Here is an 18471-nt window from a genome sequence, read left to right on the forward strand (position 1 = left end):
CTGCCTCCTAGCAGTGAGGCCAGCTGTTTTGGTAGATGCCAGAATGGGCCTTGACCCTAAGCCTGGTGGAACAGCTCCATCTTGCAGGGCCTGCGGAACTTATTAAACTTCTGCAGGGCCCTGATCTCTCTCGGAAGCTTGTTCCACCAGGCTGGAGCCAGGGCCAAACAACAGTTCTAACCTCTCTTAAGCTGGGGACCCTGAGCAGTTCTTGATCCAAAGATTGTAAGGCTTTTGGGGCCTTATAAAGGAAGAGGTGGTCCTACAGGTACATTGGTCCTAGACTGTTTGGAGCTTTAAAGGTTCACACCAGCATCAGTATAATTTAAATTTTTATTTAAGAGCATCTCCTATTTACAATTAAAATCCCTTTTTTTGTGGGGGGGGGGAGGTGATCAGATTTGGGCAGATTAATTGGCTGTATGGTTTAAACAGGAAGGCCAAGGTCTCCTTGATGTTAATTTCCTGATCTCAACAGAAGGCCTGGAGAAACAGCTGGATTTTACTGTCCCTCTGGAATTATTAAAAGTCCCAGGGCAGGGGTAGTCAAACTGTGGCCCTCCAGATGTCCATGGACTACAACACCCAGAAGCCCCTGCCAGCGAATGCTTCTGGGAATTGTAGTCCATGGACATCTGGAGGGCCGCAGTTTGACTACCCCTGTCCTGGAGGATCCTAATGTCATTTGCTAGGGCACTCCACCAGGCCAGGACCAAGCCCAAAAAAGATCTGGTCCCAGCCCGTTTTATCTCTGGTTGAGGCCAGTTTTACCTCTTTGGGGCTGGGGACTCCCTACATGGCTGCAGGGGGCTCAGAATGTCTTTTATCTGATTCCCAGATGGTTTCCTGGTCCCATCCCAGGCCCGCTTGCGTTCAAGAGACCCGTCGGCCCATTCTCTGACTGTGCCAAGCTCTCAAAGACTACCTGCCCACTGCCTATAAGAATTTAACAAGCCCTATCAAAAGGCTGCGCTGGATAATTTCAGGGAGAATAGCAATGGCTGACCTTATCAAATTCTTTGTCGGTGACAGGTTGATTCATCAAAGTCACTCATAAAAATGGGGAGAGTTTGGGGGGGGAGAGAAACCATTTCTTCCTTCTAAAGTGGTTGCAGTGACTTACTTTACTGCGATTACTCTATTATCAAGGTGTAATGAAGAAACACGATAACATGCGGGGCTCTGGATGCGAGGCTCAGGAGAGCAAGCGGCTCGGGTGACCTTGGAGTAATAAGATTCTGCGAGCACCTAGATGGATTAAATCTTTATTTTTTCTCTCTCCCTTGGATTGGTAATACCTTGTTAAACCAACATCATATTAATAGCCCTACCTACCAAAATACACAGCGATGAAAGAGAAGGCTGGAAATAGAGGTGGACCTTTACTACTCTAACTTCTATTGGCTTCCCCTAAAGATATTCAACGAAAACTGCATGGAAACCAGGAATGGGGGGGGGGGGGGGACAATGTCTGTGCAAATTTTGAAGCGAAGATACTGAGATAATCTAGTCTTATCTACTTTTTAAGACCAATGTAAACTGTTTTCTTAAAGCACAGTTGCTTAGAAATGAGCACCAGTGAAATCAGTGGGGCATATTCCACATCCATGATCAAGCATCAAAAGGTGTTAATGTCAGACCTAGAGCTGGTGATTTAATTCTCAGTATATGCTGCCGTGTGCATGCACACTAGGGCCTATTCTGCACACAATAGATAATGCACTTTCAATGCACTTTAAAAGTAGATTTTCCTGTTCTGCACAGGAAAATCCAGCTGCCAAAGCACATTGAAAGTGCATTACCCTATCTGTGTAGAATGGACTTAGGTTTGATAATTAAATCTGGTTGGTTTTAAAGGTGCCACTGGATTCAAGCTTTGTTCAACTGTTCCAGATAATCAGAAGCTACCCATGTGAATATATCTGTCCACTGAGGATAGATTGCATTTGGGTATATTAGTTAGATAACCTTCATGAGAACAATGTAAAAAAGAAAAGCAAAAAGGTAAGTACTGTCAGCTTACAATCAACTTGCAGCAGACCCAGTTAAAGGACTTGCTAGGTTGGAGAGAAGCAGAGGTGGTTTGTCATTCCTTTCCTCTTCCTTGGTGTTCTCCCATCCAGGCACCAACCCTGCTTTGGAGTCTGGTCCTGCATTGAGCTGGGGGTTGGACTAGATGGCCTGTATGCCCCCTTTGATGATTCTGATAGAACCTGGGCTATATCTTGCCACCTTCTCTTCCATGCAAAAATAAAATGCTCTCTGTAAAATTCAATAGTGAAAGTTGAAAGAGGAAAACCACCAAGGTGTATGTTATTCTAACAAAGCATCACAAGAAGTGTGAATGCACATGAAAGCTTATACCTTGAAGTGCTCCTGGACTCAAACTTTGTTCTGCTGCTTTTGGTCAACACCTGAATTTATATTATCCAAAGTGTGCATCTCTGCAAGTCGTACTGAGTCCTACCAAGTCCTACCAAGTACAATAGGACTTGAATCTTTGTTTAGGCTGGCAATTTCCAAGCTGCTTTCATTAAATATTTTTCCCCACAGATATAGGAACAGCCCTTAAAACAGGGAACTTTCTCCAGCTGAGGATGAGTGTTGGCCCCCAGTTTAGCTGCTCAGCATGTCAACTTGGGGGCAGGCCCAGGACAAGCTTTAGCATATAATCATAACCAGTCCACCAAACTCAGATCGGAATTATGTTGTACTGCAGACTGTCACTGCCCTTTGTAAGGTGCCAGGTCTCCATCTAGGGAAGGATTCCATCCATGAAATCCAATGCCCATGTCCCTATGCCATTGTGGCTACTTGCGAGAAGAGAGAGCTGCTAAGGTAGTACTGTAATCTGGTACATTTCTGTTCCTAGATTGGAACACCCTACAGTCCCTGTCTTTGAAGAAAATGGATTTTAGACTCTTATTCAATGTAATTTGCTTTCAGAAATTTCAGTTTTTTCCTGAATCTTTGTAACACAGCATGTTGTGCATTCAATGAGGAACATCTATCCACAAGTAGCTGTAAACAATGGATTAGTACCTCGTAATGCAAATCAATTTTGCTTGGTCAGTAGTGGGGACACCTTGCCCAAATGGATTAGTACAACAGAAGACCCTCCCTCTCACCAGATGACCCAAACTATGTTTGACCCTACATGATATTATAAGGTGCGGAGCAGCATGGATTCCTGGTTTCTGCATCTTATTGTTCCAATGGCTTGGGGAGAATAAATGCATTCCATTGGAGGAGCCCAGAAACTGTTGGGTCAATTGGAACATAAACTTTGCCAACTGAGATGAGATACACAGCTGCTGAGATACCATGAGAAAGTTCAGGATGCCACACATCCTTGTGAGGGCAGGAGTCCTCCAGTTTTGGATGCTCTTCACCGTCCCTGGCCAGCAGAGTGGAATCACCTCTCCACAAGCAGGCAAAAATCTGGAAATAAAGGCAACATGCCTATTGACACCTCAAAGTGACGCAGGCTTGTCCTTGATGTTGGCGGGACGACACTCTGGTTTGGGGGCCAAATTCTTGTGGGAGTTTTGTTTAACATCCTTGCACGCTGCAACAGGATGCATGATGGGAGCATTCCATAGCAGTTGAGTTTTTGACAGTTGGTGGCAGTTTGCGTTAGAGTGACCTGGAGGGAGCGTCTCTTTCTCTGTTCCCAAGTCGGTCAGGCAGGCAGTGGAAATGATCTCTCTGCATATGGGCTTTGTGCAGTAGAGACACAGAAATGTAGCGGGACAGAAATGTAACGCCATGTAACCAGAAGCAAGTGAACCTTTGAACAGGGTTTGCCTCAGCGGAAACATATTTCTGCTTAAACCTTTGACTGAATGTAAGTAAACAACTTCACTTCTTACAAAATGAGGACCATGCATAAGGAGACAAATAGCCAAGGGAGATGCTGGTTTCCTAACAGTTACAGCCATTTTTTTCCTCACCTCCCTGCAAACTCAGCCTGGGATGCCAGCGGGAGCTAAACCGCTTTCACAGATCTTTCATCAGATTTTAACAAAGGTATTGTTAGAAATCAAGAAGCCAGCATCACATTCAATATTCACAACAATCCTATGGTAGAAGCTAATTCTACCCTTGAGGTTTTGTCCACAAACCAGAGCATTGTTCCTGATGTGCACACATCACTTCTGTGTGGCATAGGCATGGTGTCTTTATTGCCACCTTTTCCCCTCCCTGTTCTGGGTACAGTTATGTTCAACAGACCTGGTAATCCTAAAGAAGGTTGATATTTCTTACAGGGAACTGGATTTTACAACACTGGGTTTCACACACACACACACACACACACACACACACAAACACACACAGACACACTCTCTCACACACACACACACAACTGTTTGCCAACACTGTCATGCAATATCAGCTTTTCTTGATTTTTCTACAATTGAGAAATCCCTTCAGGCTTCAAGAAACACCAGAAGGGGTACATTTGTGTAGAATATATCTGGGAAGCATAGCTGTATACGCACCCACTTGGGCCCCTCCTCTTCCCACACCCTCCAGGCCCATCACTGGTCATTCTAGAAGGGGGGAAGGGGGTTGTCATGACCATATATGGTCATATCACAATAAATATTTAACAATTTAAAAAAATACAACAAATCAATTAACTCCCACCCATTTGGGAAACCCTTCCAGGGCTCTCAAAAAAACCTCAGGGTTTCATGAAACCCTGTGCTATATCAAACTGCTTTTCCATGAACGTCACTGGAAATCTCCAGAATTCATCATTGATTGCTAGGAAAGCAAAATGTCTCCTGTGAGGAACAAGACCACCAGGCGCATGACCAATAAACAAGTAGCTCAGACTGGTGTATTGTTTTGTGATACTGAGAACAGGCTTCTTCGGGAGGTGGTGGGTTCTCCATCTTTGGAGATTTTTAAGCAGAGGCTGGATAGCCATCTGACGGAGGGGCCGATTCTGTTAAAGCTAAAGGGGGTGGCAGGTTACAGTGGATGAGCGATAAGGTTGTGAGTATCCTGCATAATGCAGGGGGTTGGATTAGATGACCCATGAGGTCCCTTCCAACTCTATTATTCTATGATTCTATTATTCTATGGCACTGCCCCTGCAAAGATGTCTAGGAGAAATGGGGACAGAGGTCCCAGTAGAAGTTTTTATCCATTTAGGGTTCAGCTGGTTTGAAGCTGCTGCATCTTGAGGCTTCCAAAGGCCTATATTTCATCCTACCCTCCTCTCCTCCTAGTTCTCCACAGGAGGAAGACTGAGGGCCCAACAATCCTGTGTGGGTTCTGTCTCTTCAACCTTCCCAAATCCTTGGATAGTAGCTATAATAAGGCATCAGCTTCCTTGCAAGGGAATGGATCTATAACGTGGAAGGGCAGGAGGCTGGTGGTGTGGAAACTCACCGTTTAACAGTTGAACTAGCTAACATGTTGGAAATATGATTGTGCTCATAATTTTTGGGAACAAATAGCTCCAATGATTTCAGGTGGCCTAGAGATTAAGATTCTATGTAATCCAGATACAATCTTACTAAATTATCTTTCTACAATTTCAGGTGAATATAGGAATATTGTTTTGTGTTTGATTACAGCTGCCAGGCTAGTGTATGCTAAACAGCAGAAGGAAAATATTCACTGCAAAGATCCAGAATTGGTTATCTAAAAATACGGGAAATGTATACCTTGGCTAAATTAAGGCCTTCCCAAAATAATGAAGATTTAGAGAACTTGGATTCTATCTGGTCTAAAGCAGTAAAAAAAATGTCAGTGATAATATTTTAGGTTGTAATTGCATGGATTTTTTATTGTTTTTATAATGGAGCCTTCTACTGTTTGCATATACAGTCGTTTCTTTATTAATAAGTAAACTAGCTAACATACATCAAGCATGCTCTCATATTTGCAACAGTTCAAGCTTATGCACAATGCTTAGTAACTTATGGCTTATCTCACTACCGCCGAGTGTATCCTCTGCTGAGAACTGATTATAGAACTACAACTACATCTTATATGCTGATTCTGATGCACTGTCAGCTGATGTATCCTGTACTCTTTGCCTGAGCCACCCACATCTTTCTGATGGCTTCATAGCCCCATGCGTTCACCCATGTAAAGAAAGAAACAAAAATCAATATTTTTGTAGCCTGCCATAGCTCAGGGCGGGTAACAACATGGTATAGACAATCAGTTGCGATAAAACCAAATATAAATCAGTAAAATATTTTATAATTACAGTAGCCTGCCAACTAATTTAGGCTGTGGGGGTCAAAATTAATGCATCGCACTAACTCAATTAGTGTTTTGCATTTGGAGTGTATGACGCAACAATGCCTACTGAACAGTGGGTTCAATAAGGCACAGAGTTGCTCGTGTGCCAAAGCACCAGCTCTTTATTGATTGCACACAACTGAACTAAAAGAACAGTCCAGAAGCAGTATGGTCCATTAGGCCAGTGGTCCCCAACCTTTTTATCACCGGGGACCTATTTTTCCGAGGGACGTCACCACCGCCTGAGCCCCTGCTCCACTTGCTTTCCTGCCAGTGCCCCTGACTTCCCACTGCCCACTGGCGTGCACTGCCAACAGCAGCTGCGCAGTGTCATGACGAGGGGGAGCCCCAGCCATGGCGGCCGCTGGAGTGCATCAAAGGTGAGCCGGCGGCAGAGTAACAGGGCAGCTCCCGAGGCAGCAGCCAGGGAGGAGGAAGAGGAACTGCAGCCTGGTACCGAGTGATCTACGGACCAGTACCGGTCACTGGACCAGGGGTTGGGGCAGCTGCATTAGACCATTTCATTCAGCCACACAGGTCAACCTCACTGTGAGTCACTTGAGTTCAAAAGAGTTGTTGGAAGAGGCAATATCGAAGGTTATGCGACCTTCCTTACTTCAACCATACCTGCAAACATCCATAATGCTGCACATTACTACTACTACTACTACTACTACTACTACTACTACTACTACTACTACTATCACCACCACCACTAGGCCGCAGCTCCCAGCGGCTAACAACAGATAAAATATATATAATAAAATATATGAAAACCTTACAAATCCCCAATCACACAATAAACTAAAATCCCCCACCCTGCCTCCCACCCATCTGCCAATTCTCCAGGGATGATGGTTACAGTGGGAAATGCTATAGGAGGGGCAAGGTCTTCTGTCTGCCTGGTCTCAACCAAATGCCTGGTGGAAGAGCTCCATCTTACAGACCCCGAAGAACTGAGTTGGTCCCAACAGGGCCCTTAGCTCTTCTGGGAGCTCATTCCACCAGGCAGAGGACAAGGCAGAAAAGGCCCTGGCCCTTCTCAACCCCAGGGGAACTTCATGTGGGCCAGGGCTCACCAACCTGTGAACTGGCTCACCCTACATTTAATCTCCAGCACCTCTCTTTCACACATTAATAAAGGTAAAGGTATCCTCTGTGCAAGCACCGAGTCATGTCTGACCCTTGGGGTGACGCTCTCTAGCGTTTTCATGGCAGACTCAATACAGGGTGGCCTTACCAGTGTCTTCCCCAGTCATTACCATTTACCCCCCAACAAGCTGGGTACTCATTTTACCAACCTCGGAAGGATGGAAGGCTGAGTCGACCTTGAGCCAGCTACTGGGATTGAACTCCCAGCCTCATGGGCAGAGCTTTCAGACTGCATGTCTGCTGCCTTACCATTCTGCGCCACAAGAGGCTGTTTTCACACATTAGAGACACTAAAAAGTCCTCTTCAAACTAAGAGACCAACCCCCCTCCCCCACCCCAAATAGAACTCTTGACCCACTCAACTGACTGTCCTCTTTACCTCCCCAAAACCGACTCGCTATTTTCAGCAGCTGGGTTCAGAGAGGCGTCTAACGCTACAGCAGATATTATCACTTTTGCAAGCTATGTCTCATGTACCAAAAGGTTACTCCAGACTTCTTTGGTTCTAAGATACGAATATAAAATTCATGTCTTAAAGTCACTCGAGGCAATTAATGATCATCACTTTAGTTAATGAGTTGACATGATGGCACGTAATTACCCAGCTCTGCACACTGAGTAAAGATGGCAAGATCACAACAAACAATCACAGGTATTAGCACAAATGCTTAAGTTACTGTGGGAACCTGTTCCTCGTCATTTGGAAATGGAAGGAATCTGTGCAAGGATCTGCATGTCAACAAGCTGGCCAGCTGCATTCGGGTTGGTGAGCCCTCAAGGATCAGATTTTGAAATATTTTATTTTTCTATTCATTTTTTCATGTAATTCCTTACCTGCCCCTCCCAGCATCACCGGCTTGGGATGGTTTCAAAGGTATCCCAGCATAAAGCCATAAATCCATACAACTTCATTCTAATCTTCATTGTACACAGCTGGATGAGCTGATGTATAAAAGCCACAGGGATGTCCAAACTGTGGCTTTCAGATATCCATGGACAACAGTTCCCATGAGCCCCTGCCAGCACTCATGGGAATTGCAGCCCATGGACATCTAGAGAGCCACAGTTTGGCCACCCCCGCACCACAGTATGGTGATCCATGGTGGACTCCAGAGAAGCAAGTTCAAATGCCGTGGAATTATCCAGTTGACCATGGACCCATCACTCTCTTTTTTCCAGCTCCACCTATCTTGTAATGCTCTGATGACGATAAACCAGTATGACCCCTTGGAGACAAGCAGGTGAGTTCTAAGTGAAATCAAGATTGAACCTTTCCTGGAAGCTCAAAGGACTAAATGGAGCCTACTGTACTTGGGCCACATTATGAGAAAACAAGAGTCATCAGAGAAGTAATGCAAGGAAAACTTTTTGAAGGCAGCAGGAAAAGAGGAAGATCCAATAAGAGTTGGATGGACTCAGTCAAGGAAGCCAGGGCTCTTAATCTGTAAGACCATTCATATGGTTGCCATCAAGTTTCCCTCTAGCTTTTCTCCCTGCTGAGCGGAGCTGTTCACATAACCTGAGCAGAATAGAACTGATATGATCTTCAAATAGGTCACGGACAACGCAAGATCCTCCCTGGCTCCAGAGACCCTGCCCGGCTCCAGAATGATGCTGAGCTGGGCTTCCTGGGAACACTGGAAACATGAGCAGCCACTCACATGCACAGCTTAGAAGGCACACTGGTTGCTGTAAGTCAGAAACGACAACACTTAAAGACACACACAAACACATTTCAGTGCCAAGCCAAGAGATGCTACTCCGTGTCATGCCCACACCCTGAGAAGCCACAAGAGGGCGCTCCAATGCCTGAGTCCGACACTGACCCTGAACCATGCTCACGGCTGGCTGAGCTATCAAACTCAAGTGAAGAGTCAGTCTTGGAAGATCTGTCTAGGATACATGGAGTCCAAGTCATACATGGAGTCCATACATCTAGTCCAAGTCAAGTGCTGACTCCATGCTTTGCGCCAGACATGCCAAAGCTGGCAGCTCACTGTCAAAATAAATGGCATGCAGCTGAAAGTCTTTCCTTTGAGGAGGAATGTGCCCAACTGCAAGCAATCTGGGCTCAGCCAGAAGACCGCTCCAAGCTGCACAAGGAGAGGCTTGGGCCAAACCTCTCCATGGGTGCAATGTGTGCATTCCCTGCCTGTCTTCTTGAATGACTCCAGTGTCTCCAGGAAGTTTCTATCAGATTGCTCCTTGCTTCCTGACCTCAGCTTGGCTTTGGATTTCGGCTTTGGTTCAGATCCGGTAACCTCTACTTAGCTTCTGCCTTGTTCCTCCTCTGTTTCCCCTTGTTATTGGGACTACACGCCTCAGCTACATCCTCAGCCTGCTTACAGACTTGACCTAGGCATACCCCTCTACCTAAGCTGCTTCCTCAGGTTCGGCCCTGGCTTGGCTCTGGACTTTGAAAGTGAACTGAGACTTGCTCTCGGATTCTTGGCCAAGGGTAAAAATAATCAGACTCAGGCTGCGGCCTGGCAGGGTGGCAAACTAAATCATTCAGGCTGATGCACAAGAGATACAGAACAGATACAGGGAGTAGTGATACATTTATTTGTATATAGCCATAGGCCTTTACAAAATATAAAATACAAATTTATAAACAGTAAAATAGAATAAAAGAACTGTATAAAATATAAAATTTAAGACCAAAGAACTGAAGCAGCATACATGAGTACAAAGTGCAAGAGTATTAAGAGCCTGCCTTAACAGTGTTGGCCCTTATTTTCCTTGCAGCCAAAGCAAAAAGAGCAGTTTTATATGATACTTTATCAACCTGGTCAGATAAAAGATAGATTGTCTTTTCAGCAACAGAGGGTAGGTTAAAGCCCCTTAAAATGTCGTTGAGGAATTTGGCCCTGGGTTGAGTGTAAAGTAGGCAGTCAATAAAATATTCCTACTAAAGCCATTTGGGAGGAAGAAGAAGAAGAAGAAGAAGAAGAAGAAGAAGAAGAAGAAGAAGAAGAAGAAGAAGAAGAAGAAGAAGAAGAAGAAGAAGAAGAAGAAGAGGAGGAGCCCAAAGGAGTCCCAAAGCAGCTTATGATTGTCTTCCCTTCCTATAACCTCAACAAACACTTTCCGAGGAAGGTGAGACTGAGAGAGCTCTAAGAGAATGGTGATAACTGAAGGTCACCTAGCTGACTGCATATGGAGTAGGAGTGGGGAATCAAAACCAGTTCTCCAAATAAGTGGCTGCTACTCTTTAACTGCAAGGGTAGGGAAGGAGGCATGGTGCAGACCAATCCTGTCAGATCTCAGAAGCAAAGCAGGAAGCCCATCAAGGAAGGCTCTGCAGAGGAAAGCCATGGCCAACCACCTCTGCTTCTCACTCGCCTTCAAAGATCCCTGCAGGGGTCACCAGAAGCTAGCTGCAATTTGAAAGCATATCCAGTGATCTTGTGTTGAACAACCTTCTCTAAATCCTTCTTGTTCAATTGAAATCCTTGATTTCAATCAAGTAAAAAATCCACTTTTTCCAATGCCTCCACTTAATAATTTGAGGACATTACCTTATTTATCTAATCTTGTTTTCCCAGAACATAGGAGATCATTTACTCTCTTACGATATAACATGCTCCCATCCGCTTTTAGGGAAGGCTTATTCCAAAAAATACCCATCTGTGATCGTTTATGCATCTGACAGGATGGGAGCATTGAGACATCTGAACATGTATTACACCAATGTAGGCTATACGATCAATTCAGGGGAGAACTTATATCTTCCCTACAGAATAAGCCCAACTCAGAGGCAATCACAGACATGTCGTCAGACAAAAGCACAGAAATAACTTGTGTTGTGGCCAGATTTGCTTGGAGAGCAATCAAAACAAGGAAGACCTGGGTGGATTCGGAGCAACTTAGGTAGAGATAGTCTCAATCGCTTGAGATAATGCTTGTGAATTTTACAACCAGAATGATTCTTATAGCTGGAATGTTTTTATCTTGTATAATATTTTATCTTGTTAATGACAGATGTTTTTTTTTCTGTATCTTGTAATTTGACTACTGGTCTAGTACCATAATAATAAAGACTTGACTTGACTTGAAAGCATATCCATGCATAGTGGCTTTATTATCCTGAACTGGATGGAGCAGATTGGCCCAATCACATCAGATTGCAAAGTCTATGCAGAGACAGTACTTGGATGGGAGCCCACCAAGGAAGACTCTGCAGAAGAAGGCGATAGCCAACCACCACTGTTTCTCATTTGCCTTGAAATACCCCTGCTGGGATCACCATAACCCAGCTGCGACTTGAAAGCACTTCCATGTTACTGGTTTTATTGCCCTGAGCTGGATGGCCCAAACTCATCAGATCACAAAATCTATGAAGGGTCAGTACTTGGATGGGAGCCCACCAAGGAGGACCCTGCAGAGGAAGACCATGGAGAAGCACCATTGCTTCTCATTTGCCCTGAAAGCCTCTTGTTGAATTCACCACGCATCAGCTGTGACTTGATGGCACATTACATACAAACACCAAGGAACAGGACACCTTTCTCTCCTCCAGGTTGTTGGCAACTCTATGAGCTAGAGATCTTGCCCAAATGGAAATGTATGGAAAAGACTGCAGTAGCCGCTTGCACCGATTCACAATTTACTGTATCCCCGCTGCATTTTCTATTTGCATATGATCTCTGGCAACAATATTTCTGGGCACATAACGCATGAGGAGAGAAACCCTGGATGTTGCACAAGTCCTTGAACAAACAGAAGTCTGTTTATATTTCTGCTAGCGCATCCCAGCCAGGAATTTGCAAGTAAAATGATCGACCGGATGGAGAGATGGCGCCGAAACTTCACTCTCCTCCTGATTGGCTTGCTTACTCAATTTACAGTCCGCTTTCCGCGCTGAGACTCACGGTGGAGGTTTGCAGCTGTGCGGAATTCATTAAAATCTGAAAACCTAACTCCCGAGTGATTGCCTTCCTGTCTTTTTTTCCTGCTGGAGTCTGTGCTTGTCGATCGCATTTTGCCTTTTGGGCAGCAAACCTGAACCTCGTCTAGCCAGAAGGATTCTCAGTGAGCAACCCCATGGAAGCACACAATGGGACCTTACTTGCATCTAAACCATGCCCAAGATCGGGCTGACAAGGAAACTGGGGGAAAGGGGAGGCTTTTGAGTAGTCTGAGCATCCTCTTTTAGTGGCCTATCAGAACAGATGTTGGATTGTTTTAGTGTCTGCCTGTGAAAAGGGAATGAAAGGAGATGGGGAAACTAGATCCATAGTGCTTTCTTTTCCAGAATCAGAATCAAAGCTGGAAGATACCACGAAGTGCCATCCAGCCCAGCCCCCCAATCATCTCAGGGACTAAAAACCACACACTCCTGAAAGGTGCTCATCAAATTTCCTCTTAAAAATGCCCAATAAAGGAGAGTCCACCACCTTCCAAGACAGCATATCCCATCTACAAACAGTCCTTGCTGTCAGAAAATGCCTTCAAATATTTCAGTGGAATCTCCTTTCCCATAATTTAAACTCACTGCAGGAAGAGGTGGGGCAACCTGACCCAGCTCAACCTCTGGCCTGTAGGCTGGCATGAAGCCTCCAATGCAGAAATGGTCCTTGTCTTTAAAGCTGCAGTAAACAAGTTGGAGCTCCTCTTCAACAAGTCTACCTTTTATGTATTTAAATGCAGCTAACCTATCAGCCCTTGCCTTCTGCTTCTCCAAGCTACGCATACCCATCTCTCTCAAACTCTCCTCGGAATTCATGGATTCCAGAGTTGCTCTTTTCCCTCTCCCACTTGTTTTGTCCTGCCAAAATAGGCCCAGCATTCAAGTCTTCCCCCAACTGGAGGGATTTCTCCTCATAATTCCCACAGCACATGGAGGCTGGGCCTTAGAGGGCTGTCCCTCCAATTGGCAGACTCTCTTTCTCCCACATTCTCATTGGTTCTGGTCACCATCTTTTGCAGAAAGCCTTACTGAGCTTCCAGGGTTTTAAAGGCCCCTTCAAGCTTCTTAGGGGCACATTCAGTTTGGACCATTTTTATTCTGAGACCACTTCTTTGGGTGGCTCCTTACTGGGCAGACATTCTGTGTAGGAGACATGAAAAAAATGGACCCCAGCAAGTTCAAGGGGGCATAAAGGGCCAGAAGTATAGAAGGTCAGGATTATGAAAAGTGCATATTTTAACAGGAAAAGTGCAGTAAATATTTATTAGAACAGCTTTGTTCTAATAGTTCGTGCTTGCAGAACAGAGGCAGCAGAGCCCTGAGAGAGAATAGACTACACTAGCCCAAACCGACTACACTAGCCCAAACCGACTACACTAGCCCAAACCGAAGGGCCCCCATGCAACCCTGGCAGCTCACTCACTTTGGGACAGGTGTCTGAGCGGCCAGGGACTTCGATGAAGCGGCAAAACTGTGAAGAGACAGTAAGGGGTGGGACCTGTAAATTGATTGGACAGCCACTGGTCAGGCGGCCAATCAGGGGCATACTGGCTCCTGCGAGTGACATGATTGGCCAGTAAATAGTCATGCCAAACTCCTCCCAGGACCCCTTAATGCTTTTATTTATATATATTCAAGCTCAGGAGACTAAAAGGCAACCCTAAGTCTTCTATGTCAAGTATTTGACCTATTTCACTGAAGCAATGTCTGAAAGTGTTCTTGACATTTATTTATTTGTTTGTTCAACACTCTCCATGGACTTGTCAGATGAGAGCTATCTGACCTTTGACCCAGCTGACAACAATAAGCTAAACTGATATGTTTCTCCAAGTTTGTGCACATCAAGTTGAGTATGAATTTGTCATAAGCTTTGCACCAAATTCATCTGGATAAATGGTAGACACCTAGATTTATCTTAAGCTTTTCCATTACAGAAGAATTTATGGCTCTGCAAGTAAATGGAACATTGAATGATGGCTAAAACGCAATTTGTCTCCTGGAACTGCAGTTTCTAGCAATGGGGCAGAACACAACCCAGTACCACGCAAACTGGGTACAAAAGTAGCTTGGGCTGATTCCAGTGAGAAGATGGGAGGGGAAGTAAGGTTAAAATCTGTCCCCACATTTCTTTTCAGGCCACCACCATAGTTGTATTTACAAAAGGAAACAACAGTTATTATAATATACTTGGAAGAAGCTTTCACCTATGGCTGAGGCCTAGAGGAGAATCTTGCTTAGTTGGCTAGATGGATGGCCCTCATCTAGGTTATCTTTAAATCTACAGTCATAACTGTCTTCTGCAGCCTTTCTCAACTTTTTTACCATTGAGAAACCCCTGAAACCCCAAAAATGGTGCAATCATGTAGATTATGGTTGGGAAGCATAGCTGTGTACACTCTCATCTGAGCCCCCCCCTCCCACCTCCAGGAAGCCCATCACTGGACATTTTGGGAGGGTGTGGATGGGTCAACATGACCATAGATGGTCATATCACCCAATAAACGTTTCAGATAGATAGATAGATAGATAGATAGATAGATAGATAGATAGATAGATAGATAGATAGATAGATAGATAGATAGATAGACAGACAGACAGACAGACAGACAGACAGACAGACAGACAGACAGACTCCCACCCATTTGGGAAACCCATCCAGGATCATCAACCCCCACCCCACCCCCGTGTTTCATGAAACACTGGTTGAGAAAGCCTGCTTTAAAAATACAAATCTGTGAGGAGCGGGGGACTGTGTAAGCATGGCACATGATGCAGGGATGGAAAGGGGGGGAAAGGGGAGAGGTGTTTGAGATTTGCAAGCAATATGATATTGACTGCGATCAGCGCATCAGGTGGAAATGCTCACCGAAAAGCAACCAAGAGCCAAATGGCAGATATGCCACTACCTAAAAAATGCAACAGAACACAGAATTTTAAAAGAAAAAAATGTTCTTAGAGCAGCTTTTAAATACCACCTTTTTAGTTTCTGTTTATGCTCCTAAACGTTATGAGACACAATATTAGTGAGCGTGCCTTCAGAAGCACCTGCTGCACGGCTAGCTTGATACTATTTCACATAATTGCTCAGTACGTCTGCCACACATGTGGGTAAATGAGAACTTGCTTCCTTTTTTTCTTCACCTCATGAGGTGCAGTTCATCAAAGAGGGAACCATTACCTGTGATCTCCAATGGGGTGGCTATGGGTATCATAGTGTTCACCTAAAAGGTTTCCTGGTGCCCACTGATTTCTTCCCTAAAGCATCTTTTCCCCAGAGCACAGAATCAGTTCTGGCTTTTCCTCCATCTCAATGGAGCAGATGCTTCAGAAGACCCTGAGAGGCATCAATTTTAGGACTACAAGGAGGTCCCATTCAGAAACAACTGTCATTTTCATAAGATGTTGTGGAGCTCCTCCACCAGGTGTTTGGTTCAGGACAGGGTAAATACAATATACTGGGCAAATATGATATACTTCTGGGCACCTGAGGCATTGAAATAATTGTGGGGCATTGATTATTGAGGAAGGGTGTTGGGATTTGCTTAGGTGTAGTGGTTAGGAGTGCGGGCTTCTAATCTGGCGAGCACTCCCCCACATGCAGCCAGCTGGGTGTCCTTGAGCTCGCCATGGCACTGAGAAAGCTGTTCTGACCGAGCAGTGATATCAGGGCTCTCTCAGCCTCACGCACCTCACAGGGTGTCTGTTGTGGGGAGAAGAATGGGAAGGTGAATATAAGCCACCTTGAGACTCCTCTGGGTAGAAAAAAGCAGCATATAAGAACCAACTCTCCTCCTCCTCCTCCTCCTCCTCCTCCTCCTCCTCCTCCCATCCATATCATCATCATCATCATCATCATCATCATCATCATCACGATTTCAGCTTGTATAACACTCCTCTCCCTGAACGGGCTTGGGCATTTCACAACAGTAGGATAAAATAATAAAACAAAAACAGCACAAAACTACTAAAATTACCCGTTAAATATCAGCAACTCCTAAAAGCTCCTCCTTCCGCCACCCATCTGCCATCTGGCCTGCAGGGTTGACTATATGTGTCAACAGAGGAAGGAGAGGAGGGAAACAGAGAGGAGAGAAGGGAGGCCTCTTTGGTGTTAGATTGCCTTGGTCACCCATAGGTTAAGCCAGCTTTTTCTCAACCAAGGTTTTTTGACGGCATTGGAAGGTTTCTTGAATGGATAGAAAGTTAATTCATTTTTTAAAAAGTTAAATATTTATTGATATGATCATATGTGGTCATGTTGGCCTGCCCCCCCCTCCAATGGCCAATGATAGGCCTGGAGGGGATGGGAAAGAGAGGGGCCCTGGGATGACCTGTACACAGCTATGCTTCCCAACCATATTCTGCCCCATCACACCACTTCTATGGTTTTTCAAAGCCTGAAGAATGCTTCTGATGTTTCTCAATGGCAAAAATGTTGAGGAATGCTGGATTGGGTGAAACAGCCAGGGTAGGTCCTATTTAGCTTCCGAGATATGATGAAATTCAGCTTGCCAGGTCTATCCAGGTATTTTCACCTTTTTTGAAATTCCAGAAGTGCCCAGAGGGTCAAAGAAGTCAAAGAAGTTGGGGGCCCTTGACCCTAAACACTCAGTAATCTTTTGACTCCCTGTCTCATTGGGTACTTAGATTTCTTCCTCTTAATACTCAGTCATGATTGGATAGGAATGTCTTTAATCTAAAGTTTTTAAGCTTAAATGGATTTTTAAAAAATCACAGGGGCTACGATAAGTGCAAATTACTATTTAAGTGCACAGCATATAAAATCACATCCCTTCTCCTGATCCGCAGTCAGCGCATATTATATGATGATTATCAATTTCGACTTGGTATTTTTATCCAGAAGGGTCCCCAAAGGTGGTCTGCGTAAAAAACACACAATTCAATTAAACTGTGCAAGCAAGTAAAACGTCCAATTAAAACCACCAATCAACCGTGACAAAACTCTTTTTTAAAAAAAGACATAAGCAAAAAATAGGAATAGGAAAGATTCCCCCGTTTTAATTCAGCATGAGTTTTAACAGGGTAATTTTTCCGTGACTCAGGAAGGGACTCTTATTAAAACTCATTGTGGTTGGGTCCCATTCTTTGATGGGCTCCTGAAAATGTCAGTGAGTATCCAGCAAGGTCTCCGGATTGTCAGATTTCAGTCTTTCACTTCAAAACTCACATTTGGGAGCTCATTTTCAGGTCTTTGCGCAGAAAGTTCAGGTCTATTGGCTGGCCCACATGCTTGATGCTATTAAGACCTCTCAGTATGCCTGTTTTTTGTTACTACCAATAAGACCATTCAAAGGAGACAACTTTCTGCCACCAAGTCCATTTTCCGAATAGAGCACAGTTACTTTCCGTTCTCTGTTGGTCATGAACACAGGGTTGATAACAATGGGTTGGGAAATTCCCTAGGATTTGAAGATGGAGCCTTGAAAGGGAAGGGTTTGGAAAGGAGGGGAGACCGTGAGGGAGGATATCAATGATGTCATAGGGTCTATCCTAGAGTTGCCATGTCTCCCCCACACACACCCAAGGAAGTGGATTTAGGGGTAGAATAGCTAGATCCAGGTTGAAGGCAAAGATGGAGTACAATACCATAGAATCTACCTCCCAAAGCGGCCATTCTCTCTGTCACCTACAGTTCAGTTGTAATCACAGGAGATCTCCAGCCCAGTTGAATTCCAGATCATGTTTAAGGTATTGGTTTTTATCCATAAGGCCATTCCTAATCTGCGTCATACATATCTGAGAAACTGCCCTTCCTTCTATACCCCCTGAAGAGCATTATGCTCCGCTAATACCAAACAATTGGTGGTCCCTGGTCCCAAGGAAATATGTCTGGCCTCAACCAGGGCCAGGACATTTATCTTGTGGAATGAGATCCTGGATCACATCCAGGCCCTGTTAGAACTAGCAGAGTTCTGCAGGGCCTGCAAGATGCAGCTCTTCCACCACACTTTGGGTTTGGGCAGATAAAAATGTGAACATCTAAGTTCTATCAAGCCACACCCAAACCACATGTTACCATCTACCATTGTTATGGGAGTTCTATATTACTGTCTGGCTTGCTTGAGAACAGCAGGGGATTCCACTCTTTATATGCTTTTTGTTACTGCTTTTTTAATTGT

At 44.7% G+C, this 18471-nt stretch overlaps 1 protein-coding gene across 4 annotated transcripts in view; it reads right to left on the reverse strand.

Annotated features, from left to right (window-relative positions):
• The window catches only part of NRG3 (neuregulin 3), an 805324-nt gene that overhangs the window by 551041 nt on the left and 235812 nt on the right, over positions 1-18471 (reverse strand). The gene's annotated exons all lie outside the window — the stretch shown is intronic.

Source organism: Paroedura picta, chromosome 8 (assembly GCF_049243985.1).
Source record: "Paroedura picta isolate Pp20150507F chromosome 8, Ppicta_v3.0, whole genome shotgun sequence".
NCBI classification, from domain to species: domain Eukaryota; kingdom Metazoa; phylum Chordata; class Lepidosauria; order Squamata; family Gekkonidae; genus Paroedura; species Paroedura picta.